Consider the following 18,802-nt stretch of genomic DNA (forward strand, 5'->3'; position numbering starts at 1 on the left):
TAGCTTGGCAATATTACGGAGGTGTAGAAAAGCTGTTCTAGTAACATTAGATATGTGTTTATCGAATGCTAGATCTGAATCTATGATAACTCCAAGGTTTTTAGCAGCTGAACCAGGGGTGACGGAGAAGTTGGCCAGATTTAGCATTAAGTCTGATAATTTATTTCTAGCAGCTTTGGGGACTAATAGGAGAACTTCTGTTTTATCACTATTTAATAGGAGGAAGTTGTGCTACATCCATGATTTTACATCTTCTACACAATCCTCAATTTTCTTTAATCTCATTCTGTCATCAGGTTTGGCTGATATGAAGAGCTGAGTGTCATCCGCATAACAATGAAAATTCACATCATGTTTTCTAATAACTTTGCCCAGTGGGAGCATATATAAAGTAAATAATAACGGTCTTAATATAGAGCCTTGTGGAATTCCATATTTTACCTTAGTATAACTGGAAGACATATCATTTAACCTCACAAACTGATAGCGATCGGTTAAGTATGATTTAAACCACGCTAAGGCAGTTCCGGTTACACCGACCATGTTCTCTAATCTTTCTAAACGGATAGTATGATCTATTGTATCAAAGGCTGCGCTCAGATCGAGAAGTACGAGTAGGGAAACACAGCCTTGGTCGGCGGCTATAAGTAGATCGTTTGTTATTCTAACTAAAGCTGTCTCTGTGCTATGATAAGGCCTAAATCCAGATTGAAATTTTTCATAGATCTGGTTTCTTTGCAGGTAAGAGCAAAGTTGTTGGGCCACAGCTTTTTCCAAAATCTTAAATAAACGGTAAGTTTGAAATAGGTCTATAGTTAGACAGTACACTAGGATCAAGATTTGGTTTCTTGATCAGAGGTTTAATTACTGCTATTTTAAAGGCATTGGCTACATGCCCCAGGTTAAGTGATGTGTTTAGTATCATTAACAGCGGTTTAATTATTTCTGGTAGTACCTGTTTTAGTAATTTTGAGGGAACTGCATCAAGTGTGCAGGTTGTGCTGTTTCATGAAGAGATAATTTTCTCTAGTTATAGCTGTGGAAGTGGGTTAGAGAATTCCATCCTAACTTCAGTAACTGAGTTGTGTTCTATATCAGCCACACCAGGTGTCAGAGAGGATGTGATATTTATCTGTTGAATTGTATCACGAATGTTTAAAATTTTCTTATCAAAGAAGTCCATAAAGGCATTGCTGGTGTGAATGGCTGGAATCTGAGGTTCAATACCTGCCTGCCCTTTTGTGACATTGAAAATAACACTAAATAGAGGTATAGGATTATTTTTATTAATCTCAACCTGCGAGGCCAGATACACTGAGCAGGCTTTATTAAGTTCTTTTCAGTATTGGACAAGACTGTCTTGTCTAGTTCTACCTGGTCTGCCGGACAGTATACTATAGTTGATAAATCAGGAAGGTTATCAGTAAATTGTTGGTCTGTAAAGGGCGTTATTAAACATTCCATAGAGTATCTAGGGGATGTACGTTGTGGCGTGAGGAGGCGGGGGATCCGTGGGTCCGCCCCACACCGGAACAATCAGCCATATCTGTCCCAGCTGGTTTGCATCTGATTAAGCCGCCAGCTGGGACAGGTATATAAACTCAGCCTCAGCCCTCACTCGAGAAGACTTCACTGGGGAGCTGAGGGCTGAGGCCGCACGGACCGAAAAAGAAGACTAAAGTACTCTTTCTGGACTCTAGAGCCACATTTGGTCGTATTTATGTTGTTTTAAGTTCTTTTGCCCCTTTCACTTCTGGTGTATTCCCAACTGCTTTCAAACAAGCGCATGTGACACAACTGCTTAAAAAGACTTCTCTCAACCCTGCCCAGGTTGATAACTACAGACCGGTCTCACTACTACCTTTTCTCTTTAAGACATTAGAAAGAACAGTTTTAAATCAGGTCTCTGGCTTCCTCTCCCAGAATGACCTCCTGGGCCAGAACCAATCTGGGTTCAAAAAAGGACACTCTACCGTGACGGCTCTGTTGTTTGTGACTGAAGTGTTGAAAACTGCCAGAGCTGCAGGTCAGTCCTCAGTGCTCATTCTGCTGGACCTCTCGGCCGCCTTCGATACAGTCAACCATGACTTCCTGCTATCTATACTCTCTAACATGGGGATCTCAGACAAAGTGATGTCAAGGTTCAGATCATACCTCACTGTGCGCTCGTTCAAGGTGTCATGGCAAGGACTGCTGTCCTCAGCCCACTCCCTATCCACTGGGGTTCCCCGGGATTCGGTACTGGGACCCCTTCTCTTCTCAATATACACCACCTCCCTAGGTCAGGTTATCCACTCACATGGCTTTTCCTACTATTGCTTTGCTGTTGACACCCAGCTATACCTGTCGTTCGCTCCTGAAGATCACTCAATCTCTGCACGGATATCGCAGTGTCTCTCAGACATATCCTCATGGATGAAGGAGCATCACCTACTAACTACAACTAAATCTCTCAAAGACTGAATATGGTTCACGACCAGCTCTCCTTCACCCATCATGTGGCCTCAGTTGCTCAATCCTGTCGCTTTGCGCTTTATAACATCAGAAAAATTTGACCGTTTCTGACGCAACAGGCCACCCAACTCCTGGTACAAGCAGTGGTTATCTCACGCCTCGACTACTGCAATTCCATACTAACTAGCCTCCCGGCCTGTGTAGTAAAACCACTTCAAATAATTCACAATGCAGCAGCGCGTCTGGTCTTCAACCAGCCAAAACGGGCACGTCACCCCGCTCCTCATTGAGCACCATTGGCTACCAGTTGCTACTCGTATCAAATTCAAAGCTCTTACAATCGCCTACAAGGTGATGACAGAAAAGGCTCCTTTCTACCTGCACTCACTCCTGAAGGCTTACGCTACCTCCCGGCCGCTGTGCTCCTCCAATTAACGTCGCCTCGCTTTGCCAAACATCCACACAAAGCAATCCAAACTGTTCTCATTCAGAGTTCCCCAATGGTGGAACATACTACCTTCCACTACCAGATCAGGACAATCCCTCGCTATCTTTAAGAAACTCCTGAAGACAGAGCTCTTCAAAGAGCACTTACTCTCTTAACACCTCTAACAAACTAACAACTTCCGCCATTTGCGGCCCGTTTCCTTTTTTGTAGCGGTGCAAGGTATTTTAGAAATAGAATGAAAGTTGGCCAAAAAAAACGGGCCAAAGAGTCTAAAAGCGGAGAGGGTGCGCATTTGTAGTGCAGAAAAATGAGCCAAAGAGTCTAAAAGCGGAGAGAGTTCGCATTTGTAGTGCAGAAAAATGAGCCAAAGAGTCTAAAAGTTGCCGTAATTAAGGATTTTTATATTAAGAGACATCATGAAATTAAACATCAGTTTGAAAAATCTTAGTTTACACAACACTGTCAAAGATAAAGATAGTAAGTCAAGTAAAATGGTGTGTTAATGAAATAATCAGGAAAAAAGTATAAAAAAATAAAAAATAAAATAAAATAAAATAAAAGTATAATAAAATAAAATAAAATGTAGCTCTGAGTTATAAAACGATCAGCAGGGAAGGAGACGGATCAGACTGTGAGTTTGGAGGTAATATAAACTCCTGGAGTCTGAGCTGCTCTGATAACAGTTACTCTGTTCATCACAATAAAAACAGAACTGATCTCCCCCCTCCTCCCTCCGGCTGTAGGAGAGTAGGAGTGTATGTGGACTGTCCCGCCGGCACTCTGTCCTTCTACAGAGTCTCCACTGATACACCCTCACACACTCTCACACACTTACACACACACTCACACACACCCTCACACACTCTCACACACTTACACACACTCTACACCACCTTCACTCAGCCCCTCTGTGCAGGGATTGGGCTTTATGGTTCTGGCTCCTCAGTGACTCTGTGTAAAATAGAATAACCCTGTGTGAACAACGTGTTCAAACTGATTCATCCATCTACAGTTTATCACACTTTTTATGAATATTGTAATAAAATGTATTTTTTATTTTAGATTATTATTCTTTATTTTATTTTTAGAGTTTATTATGGAGTTTTTTTATCATTGTTACATTGTTTATTGTTTGTGTCATCAGTTGTTTTCGACTAGTCCGAAAAAATCTTTTAAGGTATCTACAGTACAAACACCAATTTTATTGAGCCATCAGTGTTTTTATTGTAAAGTAAGATTCTAATTGTACCCATGGATCAGCACTGACCATTTGCAAATCCAGAAATTAGGTCTGAAATATGGGGCAAAAAATCCCATTTCTGAAACTCTTAAATACCTTTTTGCTGCAAATGTCTGATTAAATATATAATTACATGCTGAAGTTCAGTATCTGTTTTATTGCATACTTTATTATTATCTTACTTTTACCCTGTTCTTCTATACCCAGAAACCCACAGGATAGACCACCACAGAGCAGCTATTATTATTTGGGTGGTGGTTCCTTATTCTCAGTACTGCAGTGACACTGATTGGCAGTGTATGTCATATATTTTGTCTCTGTATGTGAATCTTTTAGCTGCTGTAAAGAAAACAGGTGTGGTCAACTTGAAAGTATGAAGTCTCATGCTAGTTCCTGCTATCCGTCCTTCTGTCTGATGGTCTGAAGATGAAGACACAGTGCTGATTTCTGGGTTTAGACTTCTGCTTTTACATGTACAAACATGAAATCGAGGAACCAGATGGTTTAATTGTTTAGTCCTCACAGTTATACAGAACTACCCAGTCACAGAACCTTCAGTAGCTGTTGAGAAGAGATTCAAGCTCCAGAAGAAGAATGGGAACGCTGCACTCTCAGATTCTGATTCTGCTCACACTGACCGGTATGAAGCATTATTACTTTCTCTGTCTGGGTTTCTGATATGCAGGAGTTTGTACTGCAGTTGAGGAATAGAGGTTGGGTTCGTTCTACCAATTCCTATAAAACCACAGATAAAGTGGAGAACTGTCTCTTTTAGTGTTTGAACTGATTTTAAAATACAGTATCAGCTCAAAAAATGTACAACAATGGATTACCTTACTTAAGTAGAAATGTTGGTTATCTATACTTTACTGTTGTAATTATTTTTTTCAGACGACTTTTTACTTCTACTCCTTATATTTTCACACAATTATCTGAACTTTCTACTCCTTACATTTTAAATTAGACTTGTTAATCCTATTTAATTTCAGCTTGTTCACATTCCGGCTTCTCATCGTTAAATTAAACCACTTTCCAGATAAATATCTTCATTAGGATCAAGTGAATTTGAGTCTGGTTGGATAAGAAGTATAAACATCTTGTGTTCATGTGCCCTGGCTGGTAATGATGGACACAGGTTGGGATGATGTAGTTTTATTTGTAACTAATACAATAATATATATATATTCCAACTCCCCAACCAACTCATCCCATGCAAGTATTGGATAGAGCTCTATCATTCCAGAGAACTCAGTTCCACTGCTCCACAGCTCAACACTGGGGGATTTAAACCCCTCTATATATAAACCCACCCTGGAATTAGATTTTCATAGGTTTGGAGAAAGTGGACATGGTGAACAAACAGGCCTTCAGACTAACCAAATTACTCAGTCTGCTGAAGTTGTGCCACAGGAGGACGAACAACTGTACGTTTCTGTCCACAAAACACTGAACAGATCTAAAAATAAGTAAGAACCAGGTCCTAATGTAATGGCAAATTCTTCGTTAAAAACCATTGGTTTAAAAACTGTGTGCTACTGACCTCTACTGGACTGTAGTGGTACTGCTAGGGGGTCACTGGCCAAATATTTAGTAAATTTAAGATGTGACATATAATAAGAAATAGTTATTTGGAGTGTAAAACTTTAATGTATGCATTTAAATGGTTAAATGGTTGTAACAGAGCTGTAAAAGCAAATAATACACGTTTAAAAGGACCTAGTTTAGATTTATCTCCAGAACAAACCCAACACTTCTATATTCTGTAAATAAGGTGAGATAAATAAATACAGATTCACACACTGTCCTATAATGATGCTCTGATGATGTTCAGTATATGTCACTAAGGAACTTGAGTTAAAGTGAAAGACAGACAGAGTTCTGTAGAGAACTTTACACAGCTTTTAGGGTATGGGACACAAAAAAACACCACCATGGGTTCTTTTGGGGGGTTTATTTTAGTATTTTATAGCTACTTGTGGATTATATTAAGTAAAACAAAATGGGGGAATGTGTATAAAAAATATTTTTATATAAATATATTATACTTATTTGTATGTATTTATACATATTTATACAAAAATATATAATACATGTACTTTTTAGCTAAAATAATTCACTGATTACAAAGAACTACATATATTTATATAGAGAGGTGTGTGTGTGTGTTGTGTGTCTGTGTGTGTCTGTGTGTGTCTGTGTGTGTCTGTGTGTGTGTGGTTTTAAAGCAGCTGGGTTAATGAACTTGCCCTCTCTCCTCCGTGACTCCGTGACTACTATTTATATAGTAAAAATATATAAATAAAACAAAAATAGAATAAAATCAAATAAAATATAAAATTAGAATTATAACATGCGCATAGCAGTATATAGTAAATATATTTTATATAGAAAACAGGTTTTTATCATATTTAAGTTGCACACAATTTTTAAATGTGTTTTGAGGTGTTTAGCTTAGTGTTTTTTTTTTTGCATACTATCATCCCTTTATCTCAGGCACAACTTAAAACAAAACTAGAATAAAAACAAATAAAATATAAAATGCAATTAAATTATTAAGATATTACCTTAAGCATTACTTAAAATAGAAGTAGAGTAAAATCAAATAAAATATAATTTTGAAATAAGAAATGTACTGTGCTCATACCAGAATTATTTTTTTATATACCTTAGACAGAACTTAAAATAAAAGTATTCAATTTAATAAAATAAGAAATGTAATGTGCTAATACCAGGGTTTAATTATTTTACCTAAGGAATAACATAAAATAAAAGTAGAATAAAATCAAATCTAATATATAATATAATAAATAAGAATATAATGTGCTCATGTGAGTTTTTCATTTTCACCTCAGTCATGACAAAGTAAAAGTAGAATTAAACTAAATAAAATATAAAATTGAATGAAAAAAGAAATATAATGTGCTCATACCAGAATGTGATTATTTTACATTAATCATGACTTAAAGTAAAGTTAACATTAAATCAAATAAAATATAAAACGAAATAAAATAAGAAATATAATGTGCTAATACCTGTATTTCGTTCTTTTATCTGAATCGTGACTTTAAATTAAAGTAGAATAAAATAAAATATGAAATTAAATAAAATAAAAAATATATAATGTGCTCATACCATGATTTCGTTCTTTTACCTTTCATGACTTTAAATAAAAGTAGAATAAAATATAAAATTAAATTTAAAAAATGTATAATGTGCTCATATCAAAATTTCGTTCTGTTACCTCAGTGATGACTTAAAATAAAAGTAAAATAAAATAAAATATAAAAATTTATATAACATACAAAAACATAAGGTGCTCATATCAGGATTTTTTTCTTTTACCTCAGTAATGACTTAAATTAAAAGTGTGTGTGTGTGTGTTAGTGTGTGTGTTTGTGTGTGTGTGTGTGTGTGTGTGAGTGTGTGAGTGTGTGTATATAAGTGTGTGTGTGTGTGTGTTAGTTTGTGTGTGTGTATAAGTGTGTGTGTGTGTGTGTGGTTTTAAAGCAGCTGGGTTAATGAACTTGCCCTCTCTCCTCCGTGACTCCGTGACTACTATTTATATAGTAAAAATATATAAATAAAACAAAAATAGAATAAAATCAAATAAAATATAAAATTAGAATTATAACATGCGCATAGCAGTATATAGTAAATATATTTTATATAGAAAACAGGTTTTTATCATATTTAAGTTGCACACAATTTTTAAATGTGTTTTGAGGTGTTTAGCTTAGTGTTTTTTTTTTGCATACTATCATCCCTTTATCTCAGGCACAACTTAAAACAAAACTAGAATAAAAACAAATAAAATATAAAATGCAATTAAATTATTAAGATATTACCTTAAGCATTACTTAAAATAGAAGTAGAGTAAAATCAAATAAAATATAATTTTGAATGAAATAAGAAATGTACTGTGCTCATACCAGAATTATTATTTTTTTATATACCTTAGACAGAACTTAAAATAAAAGTATTCAATTTAATAAAATAAGAAATGTAATGTGCTAATACCAGGGTTTAATTATTTTACCTAAGGAATAACATAAAATAAAAGTAGAATAAAATCAAATCAAATATATAATATAATAAATAAGAATATAATGTGCTCATGTGAGTTTTTCATTTTCACCTCAGTCATGACAAAGTAAAAGTAGAATTAAACTAAATAAAATATAAAATTGAATGAAAAAAGAAATATAATGTGCTCATACCAGAATGTGATTATTTTACATTAATCATAAAATAAAATAAAATAAAATATAAAACGAAATAAAATTAGAAATATACTGTGCTAATACCTGGGTTTCGTTCTTTTATCTCAATTGTGACTTCAATGAAAGTAAAATAAAATTAAATATAAAATTAAATAAAATAAAAATATGTAATGTGCTCATATCAGGATTTCGTTATGTTACCTCAGTGATGACTTAATGTAAAGTTAGAATAAAATAATTAATTCACGGATAGCAAAGAACTACACATATTTATATATAGAGGTGTGTGTGTGTTTGTGTGTGTTTGTGTGTGTGTGTGTGTGTGTGTGTGTTAGTGTGTGTGTGTTAGTGTGTGTGTGTTAGTGTGTGTGTGTGTATAAGTGTGTGTTAGTGTGTGTGTGTGTGTGTGGTATTAAAGCGGCTGGGTAGATGAACTTGCTCTCTCTCTCCTCCGTGACTCCGTTTCCCGCCTTTTTTCCTCTTTACCTCTTTGCTCGGGAAGAGTCTGAGGCTGAAACTCCACAGGCTGAAAAAGTAAGTTAACTTCGGGCTAATTTCATTTAACTCGATTTTTCCTGCTAAATATACCGATAATCAGTTCAGTACAGGGTTATCTGGTACATTTTTCCTCACAAATTAAGGTAAAAAGTGTAAAATAGTGAAAAACTGAGCTGGTGAATTCAGCTAGCTAACATGCTAATTTAATATCAGATTTAACACTTTCTGTTAAACTGGTAACTGCAATATATCAGTGTATCATTCATTAGATTTACACCTGTGGCTTTATAAACACAGTTTTACACTGTATTCACACTTTAGACCTGATTTTAAAGGTGTTTTAAAGGGATATTTGTTTATATTACTTTCTTTTACCTCAGGTATGACTGTGGTATGAAACTCAGTGAGTCTGTAGTTCTCCAGTATTAACCCTGACCTGCATGATTTATAAAGAATTAACTCAGGATTTATTTATATTTACCCGTTTAAGAGCTGATTAAATGTACACTCAGGTGGACAGCAAACATTTGGTCTTTCAGCTACAGCTGATTATATTAGTAAAATAAGGTAAGATAATGCTGTATTAATCTCTATGGGGAAATTAGAGTGTTCCATAAGCTTATATACAGATACACACACAAGTACATAAAGATTTAAGAAAAGTAAATATAAATACATAAAACAAAAATAGAATAAGATCAAATAAAATATAAAATCAGAAGTATAACATTTATTTCATCATACTCATAGGCTGCACGCGGTTTTGAAATGCGTTTTGGGGATTTTTGTTTTTGTTATACTATTTCTTTCTTTTACCTTTGGCTTAATTTAAAACAAAAGTAGAATAAAATCAAACAAAATATAAATTTTAATAAAACAAGAAATATAATGTGCTCATAGCAAGATTTCATTATTTATCTCAGGCATGACTCAAAATAAAATATTAAAATAAAAAATATAATGTGCTCATACCACGATTTGTTCTTTTACCACAGGCATGACTTAAAATAAAAGTAGAATAAAATCTAAAACATAGAATTAAATACAATAAAAAATGTAATGTGCTAATTGTAGGATTTCGTTTTTCTTTACCTGAGGCATAACTTAAAATAAAAGTACAATAAAACTACATAAAATATTAAATTTAATAAAATAAGAAATATAATGTGCTAATTCCAGGATTTCGGTCTTTTATCTTAGGCCTGCCTAAAATTAAGGTATAGTAAAATCAAATAAAATTTTAAATTGAAAAAAAGATATATAATGTGCTAATTCCAGGATTTTAGCCTATTCTTTTACCTCAGGCATAAGTTAAAAGAAAAGTAGAATAAAATCAAACAAAATCTAAAATTGAATAAAATAAATCATAGAATAAAACATACATTTAAAGCTAACATGCTAATTTAATATCAGATTTAACACGTTCTGCCAAACTGGTAACTGCAATATATCAGTGTATCATTCATTAGATTTACACCTGTATTCACACTTTAGACCTGATTTTAAAGGTGTTTTAAAGGGATATTTGTTTCTATTACTTTCTTTTACCTCAGGTATGACTGTGGTATGAAACTCAGTGAGTCTGTAGTTCTCCAGTATTAACCCTGACCTTCATGAATTATAGAGAATTAACTAAGGATTTATTTACCCAAACTATTTAAATAACCCTTTCAGGCTTTTAAAAACTATTTTAATAAATTGTATTATTTTTTATAAAAACTATTTTAAATGCAGTAGATTTTTGCAAAATGTACACTCAGGTGGACAGCATACATGTAGGTTTTCAGCTACGGCTGATTACATTAATAAAATAAAATAATGTTTAAATAAAAACCCTAAAGGAAAATGTAAGAGTTCCTGCAGCTTATATACAGATACTCACAAGTGCACAAAGATGTAAGAAAATAGTTTACTACCTTAAAGTTTGTCTGTTTAAATTGTATTGCTATATTTTATCCTGGTATTATTCAACTTTATATTTAATTTGTTATTTTATTGTATTCTATCTTTGTGTACTTGTGAGTATATGTATATAAGCTGTGGAAACACTTACGTTTTCTCATTTTTTATTTATGTGTTATTTTATTTTAATAATGCAATCAGCTGTAGCTGAAAACTCAAATGTATGCAGTCCTGAATGTACCATGTACAGATATGGATGAGGGCAGGGGCGTATCAGCAAATTCTGGGCCTCTATCCATGCCAGTATACAAAAAAATCAGGATTTACATGGGCCCCTCTCCCTACTCTTTTCCCCCACTACCACGCCCATGGATGAGGGAGTCGAGTGTCCACAGCAATAAAGTGCCAGTACTGTATTTAGTATATAGAATAGAGTGCAGTACAGTATTGTGTAAGAGAGCATGACTTGTGCAAATAAAGCATTAATATATTAATCTAGTATAATTTAAATAATTATAATAATTATTATATATATTTTGGTAGAACACCATTCATACATAAGTGCAGCTTAAAGTTCTTTACGGACCACCACCAGGTACAAATTTATTACAGTAAAATTATGTTAAAATTTGTTCACTGGACATTATTATTATTATTATGTTTGTATATTTTTTATTATTATAATCACAATAATACTACTTAATATTATAAGAGGAATAATTATTATCATTATTATTATTAATCTAATTTAATCTCAATAATAATCTCATGTTACTGTTGTTTCAGATATTTAGGACCTGGCAGAAATAATTGATGACTAATTGATTATAAAAAAAATAATCATGAGATTATTCAACTACCAAAATAATCATTAGTTTTCCTAAATAATAGCCAAATGCCAATTATTAAAAAAAATAATTCTGTAATTTAATTTAACAATGACTTTTTTTGTGTTGCCCACTGCCTGTGTTTCAGAAACATATGACAAAAATATCCAATTTAAATTTAAATATAAAATATAAATAAATAAATAAATAAAATAAATAATAAATAAAATAAATAAATTTGATTTTTATGTCAGTTCTATTTATAGTGGACCAAATCTGAATATGCCACTATTTGATTTCACATCTATTCTTATTGTATTGCTTACTGTACTGTACTGTATTGTAAAGTATTGCACATACCAAAAATTCCTTTAGGGAGTTAATTATGTATTTTCCCTCCTGCAGGGACTATAGACCTAATATGCACAAATATTGTTTAGCAGTAAAAGCACTGAACATTACAAAATATCTAACAAATTGTGTGGTTAACAAAAAAACAAAAAGAATCCAAGTCATACTCTATTTAATATAAAATATAAAGTTTCACAAAAACACATTTGGTGGTTGAAATATTCCTAAAACACATGATATCTGTTTTTGTGGACACGCAGATAATTACTTACAGGTCAGTATTTGAACACTGCAATAATTAAATTAAAAACTTTCTGTACACAAAGTGTATTTATGCTGAAATTGACAAAAGTTTTGCCACTATCAACTATATTCTTTTATTAATCTTTTGCTGGTATAAAGAAAGAGTGAGTTAAAAGTAACTGGATTTTAGAAAAAAACATTATATTGTACTACAGTGATAAAATACAGTACATTTACCAGCTACAAAACTCCACCCACAACCTTATTCATCCCACAGCAGAAATATCAGAACCTCCACCCCAGACTCTGACTGTTACCCAGCCAATCACCAGCCTGCTCTGCAGATCATGTTTCACCTTTCCTGCCTGTGTCTTTACAGATTCGTGAATATTCAAACATTACATCATATTGTGAGGTTTAATTGGCTGGCTGCTGCGAAAAACCTGACAGAGGCTCCGCCCACTCACTGTCTATTGGCTGTGAGAGACAGAGGGGGCGGGACAGAGATTCGTAAGCAGAGAGAGAGAAAACGAAAGTAAGTTGATCCTCCATTACAGAAGAGTGAAGAAAGAGTGACGCAGTTTAGGAAAAAACGATCTAAATTCAACCAACACAATTCTACAGCGGTTTATTCTCACTGGGTAAGTTCAGAAAACAATCAGAATGTAAAATATTGACCTGTAATATAAACTAATTTAATTTTAAGTTTATTTGCCTCAGATGTCGGATTTCAGAACTAGGCCAAACCTCACAACCGAGTGGTCAACTTAAATATTCATGTAATTGTTCAGTATTTCATACAATTTCCAAAAAAACACCAGTTATCTAAGGACATCTGAGTTCATCACAGCTGCTTTGAGTATCATTTATCTGTGTTTTATGGCGAATCCGATCAAAATATGTAAACAAATTCATTTCCTCGATTAGCCATGTTAGCATTGACACAGATTAGCATTGTTAGCATTGTCCCAGGTGGGCATATGTTAGTTACACACGATGGAAACATGTCCACAGGTAGAAGTTGGACAGTACTGTGTGTACAATTGACTAGACACTTATTTAAATTATCTGATATCAATTTATATAAACCTGACACTGATTTAAAAAAATGATCAAAATGTGCTATAAATTATGTTCTTAAAGTTACTAAAGCCTGCTAGACTAATAAAAAAAAAAGGTTAATTTATGATCTATAATTCTCCCAGTGTTTTCCAATCCACATTAACTTCTGCTTTTACTACTGCTGATAGAGGATGTTGTTAGTAGTGTGATTCTGAATTCTGGGTTGAACAGAAAGCTTTTCCAATATTTTGAGTAGAAACTCCAACCTGTAGGGTAATTATAGTTAAACATCTCCTAGAGAACACAGCACAAGAACATGAAGGAAGTATTTGTCAGATACAGAACTGTTGTTTTAGAAAAAAATCACAAAGTGAAAACCTAAAACAGGTCTAGATCAGGCCTAAATCAGGGCAGATACAGAACAATGTCGGTATGTAAACATGCTGAAAAAAACTAAAATATAAACATATAGTGATAGTTTTTTATTAAAATCATTTTAATATTTGTCAGCATGTGTAATTTTGGGCTGGGCAATGTATTGTTAATATCATTATATTCAAAACGATTTTATACCAGATATTAAAAATGACAGTATTGTAATTTTGTAGCTGCTAGGGGTGGCGATATGAAATATAAAATATCACAATATTTCTAGTATTTTTGCGATAACGATATTCTTGGCATTTTGACAAAACACTGAATTTAAAAAAATATTTCAAGAATACACTACTGCAACAAAATGAAAATTAAATTTTATTATACGATACTAATAATAATGCACCCCATATATCTCCATATATCCAGGATTAAAATAAATGATACTGGACAGATATAATCTAGAATAAAGTCTCTAGTAGATATAAAATGGGAAATAAAAACAGTGTGAATTTTTCTTTTGCTAAAAACAGCAACAAAGTAATACCCTGATGTGATAATTAGGGATTTCAGGGTATAATATCGTTCACCATATTACAAAATGTTGACGATATTATTGCATTCGATGCGACGCGGAACACCTCTTGTAGCTGCTACAAAAGTTGCCATCAGTTACGATTGGTGTAAAAGTAGATCATAATTAAAATGAGCAGCATGACAATTTTATTTTACCCTCTCAAACAACATTATCCGGTGTGGTTTGATGTGGCAGTGGAACGTCACATTAAAAATACATGTACAATAAGATATTTAGTATTAAGTAAGTAAAAAATAAAGGAAAAGTACAACAATTTTAATAAGAAAATCAAAATAAATAAAAAAATATTTTTGTTTCTCTGATAAAGGTATAAAAGCACATGCTCCAAAATAAACTTATAGTAAAAAAGGAAATATATTTATTTAAACAGGGTAAAAACGCCATTTCTGTGAAAGGTGTGGTCATATGTAGTAGCGCTGTTTTACCAGCAGGGGGTGCAAACGGAACTTGGGGCACTTAGATTATTTAAAGAAATATTATTTATTATTTCTTATGCTTTATAAAAATTCAAAATGCATGTCTTAATTGTCAGAAAAAGTCTTACAACAGTTGCATTATTTTCATTTTTTAATAATGTTATTTAAACCTGATCATATATTAATGGTTCTTAATCTGTTCACAGGGATCTGCATGTTCACTGAAGCGCCTCCATGATGGAGCCTCATAACTCCACTGATGGAGGAGAACCCTCTGATCCAAAGTGAGTAACTTCAGGAGTGCATCAATAGTTAGTAGGAACTTATGGTCAAAAAATAAAAAAGTGTAATATTAGTTCAAAGGCTGAATATTGAACACAGAATACTGGATTTTACACAGGTTTCTAGTAGAACTGAACAATATACTGGATTTTTATTGTATTGTGATAAATGTTTTTAATGTATTGAAAATATTGTTTTCCCATATCACCCAGTTCTATCAGTGCATCATTATTTACACTTAGGGCTTTAATACTGTTCATATTGATGTTGAAATTGTACCATGTTGACTGAAAATAAGAAATATGTAATTATATAGATTTTTTGCCATATAGTTCAGTCCTAGTTACCAGTATTTGTTTCATTTTTTATCAAAATAACCTAAATATATTTTGTCTTGCTCTTCAGAAAAAGCCATTTTTGAACATCAGACCAACAAAGCATGTCTAAATGTCATTGTCTACACTAAAAGGTTTTTGTGTCTTTAGTTAAGCAATTTGTATGCATCTCTATAACTTTAACCATCTGCTCTGCTTTTTGCTAGAGCACATTTTGAGACAATATATCTTAAAGTAAAGAAAGTGTTAAACTAACTTCTGGTAATCTAAATATCTCTATGATTATCTCATCTCCACCCAGTGGCAGAGGCAGTCCACTTCTTGGTTTGTGTTCTGAGTTTACCACTAAGTCCCATCTCAGATATTTTGTAGAGGAGGTGGTTTCTTAAACAAAAACAATAATTGTCTGTATTATAGCTTCAAATAAATAAAGGATACAAAGCAAAAGAAAATTCCATTTATGTGTTTACTTTGCTTGTTTGAGTCTCTGTTCCTCTAATTGCTCATGATCACCAATCTACAGCTTCTTTGTGAAAACAAATATATAAAAAAGTGCTATCCAGATGGTTTTATCAAAGGAAATACTTTCTCAGCACATTGCTTATAAATTAACTGTTTTCAGGGTGAAGAGAGCAGAGTCCAGCGGTGAGTCTATGAAGAACTTCAGCAGTGGAGGAAGAAGCTCTGAATCACGGTACATCACTGCACACAGTAAAATTGTTAAAATGTGTTCAATTCTCTAACTTGGCTTCACTACAACAGTGTGCCAGTTTTTTAACAAATTTAATATTCAGGGTAGGAAACTGTAATTAATAAATATCTCTTCTTGAAGAAAAGAGACGAACTATTTATTTTAGTGTGGTTTGTGCTCTATCATTAATACGCATAAAAGGGCTGTACTTTTTGATTCAGGAAGGTTAGCTACAGTGCCGTGGTTTGTAGATCTCTTACTGAAATTGCGTACAATATGCAAACCAACACTAAAATCTCTGGAAATTACTTGTAGCTTTAATATTGATAGATACCCGTTCCACAGTTAATGTTCTCAGATACTCTGGCTTTTCTCTGTTCTTCTTTCTGTTCTTCATGCTTAGTGTAGTACACAAAAATCACGACCAGGTCAACTTTCTTCATTTATTTCAGGTTACTCGTCACAGATAAAACCATTGCTTGATTGCTACACAGTTCTACAAAAGTTAGTCCATTTCTAACGTGTGAAATAATAGCATATTATTAATTTCTTCTTTTTGTAGTAATTGTAATGCAAATACGTAATAAACATTTATAGCTGCAGCAATGTATTTTCTGGTGTTACTACAAGGATGCCAATATATTTGGATAAGATTGTATGATAAAGGCTTTTGTTTTACAAGCTGGTGTTAAAACGTCTGTTGTTTATTCAAAACCTTTCTATTTTCAATACCTTTCTGTTTATTACAGCTCAGAGTTGAATGATTCTCTTAGAAAGATCTGTAAATAGTGTGCTTAATTTAAAATATTGTGTTCGTATCTTCTTATTTCCTTGTTCAGACTGCAGAAATCAGGAGAACCTCCAGAACCCAGCTGTGTGTCTATGAAGAGTGACAACTCAATGAGACTGCCTACTAACTTCAGTGATGGAGCAGAACCACCAGAACCCAGCTGTGTGTCTATGAAGAGTGACAACTCAATGAGACTGCCTACTAACTTCAGTGATGGAGCAGAACCACCAGAACCCAGCTGTGTGTCTATGAAGAGTGACAACTCAATGAGAATGCCTCCTCACTTTAGTAATGCTGTAATATTGAAAAGGTAAGATTTGATAAAATTATCCTCACCATAAGACACTGTACAGAGCAGAAGTGATAAAGTATTTTCCACTTTACGGTTTAGTACAACTGAATGGGAGAGATACACGAGAGGAAGCAAATAAAAAAAGAAAAAAATTATAAGGTGCATGGGCTATTTCCACATTAATCCATCAACATTTGAGCAGATGAAAGCTCTGAAGTTGATTCCAGGTGTGACATTTTCTTTGGAAAGGAAAAGAGCTCAAAGGACCTCTCGATGGAACTGATAACAGTTTTTATGGTCCTGTTTGCCTTTGTTCTGAAGCATGACATCCATTTTTTTTTCAAAAAGAATCCTGATTTGTCTGGCCCAGAGAAGACGACACCACTTATAAACATGGTTAACATAAATCTTCTGATTTTCACAGTAAACATTTAAATGGTGTTTGTAATTGTAACTTTCTAAAGTTATCTTTTGTCCATGTGGTTCTATTAGCTTCAACTGTTGAATGACAGTTTTTGGTGCAGTGCGTCTGAGGGACTGGAGATCACAGGTGTTCGGCTTAGGCTTGTGCCCTTGCCCTTTTTACATTGATTTACTCCCGATTCCTCACATGGTTAAGTTTTATGTGCTGTAATCTTTCTTTGGGGAACATTGTTTTTAACAAAGCTCTTCTGCACACAATTCTCATTATTATTATTATTATTATTATAACTAGCCTTAAAGTGACCAGACCAAACATAAAATATCTTTTTTGATGATTTGATGTTTATTATGCGGTTTATATTGGAATTCTGATTAGATTGATAGATAGATACTTTATTGATCCCTGAGGGGAAATTTTGGATTATTCTTCCAGTCAACATTCTCTGATTTAGATATCTTCTTAATTAATTTTATATTTTATCTGTGACTGATGCATTATCAAAATCAGGAAACGTACACACCCACATTCTTTACGGGCACAATATTATGTCATGTTAAATTATGACTACCCTCATATTTACTTATCTGAGACTTTGTTTATTTATCTCTCTACACAGAGGAAACAGTAATCTACTGCAGGATCAGTCCAGGTGTGAACTGTGTGAGCAGATTCTGACAGATCCAGTCTCGATCACCTGTGGACACGCTCTACATCCACACACAGAGGAGTCTATAAAGCAATATTCCTACCAACTAGAGGATGATGTTCTTCACAGAGTTTTCCAGAAACACAAAACCTGTATGAAGAACAGGTACGAGAGCTTATTTGAGGGAATCAAAACACAAGAGAACAGAACCCTCCTGAACAGGATTTACACACAGCTCTACATCATAGAGGGAGAGAGTGAAGGGGTTAATGAAGAACATGAGGTTATAAAGATGGAGAAGACCTCAAACAAATACTTACAGGAAACCCCAATCAACTGCTTAGACATCTTTAGACCTGTAGAAGATCCTGAAGAAGAAATGGAAGGAGTGAATAAAACAGCTGTGATGGTTAATGGCATCAGACAAAACCAAATAAAAGAAAATAAAGCACTAAAAGAGCTTAGAACTGTTCTGACTAAAGGCATCGCTGGCATTGGAAAAACAGTCTCTGTACAGAAGTTCATTCTGGACTGGGCAGAGGGAACAGCCAATCAGGATGTAGATTTCATGTTTGTGCTTCCATTCCGAGAGCTGAACCTGATTAAAGATGAGCAGTACAGTCTTTACACACTTCTCTGCACTTTTCATCCTGAGATCAAAGACCTGGACTCTAGGATTTGTGATGGGCGCAAAGTTGTGTTCATCTT

The 18,802-nt window shown here is 33.7% G+C and overlaps 1 protein-coding gene and 1 long non-coding RNA gene across 12 annotated transcripts in view; one reads left to right on the forward strand and one right to left on the reverse strand.

The window, feature by feature from the left end:
- The window catches only part of LOC125784790 (uncharacterized), a 255,427-nt gene extending 238,581 nt beyond the window's left edge, over window positions 1–16,846 (reverse strand). The window contains exon 1 of the long non-coding RNA XR_007427354.1: window positions 16,802–16,846. This is a non-coding gene — a long non-coding RNA (uncharacterized LOC125784790). The remainder of the gene's footprint in view (window positions 1–16,801) is intronic.
- Window positions 1–18,802, forward strand: part of LOC125780488 (NACHT, LRR and PYD domains-containing protein 12-like) — a 543,312-nt gene that overhangs the window by 238,507 nt on the left and 286,003 nt on the right. The window lies entirely within an intron of this gene.

This window comes from Astyanax mexicanus, chromosome 1 (genome assembly GCF_023375975.1).
Source record: "Astyanax mexicanus isolate ESR-SI-001 chromosome 1, AstMex3_surface, whole genome shotgun sequence".
Lineage (NCBI taxonomy): Eukaryota > Metazoa > Chordata > Actinopteri > Characiformes > Acestrorhamphidae > Astyanax > Astyanax mexicanus.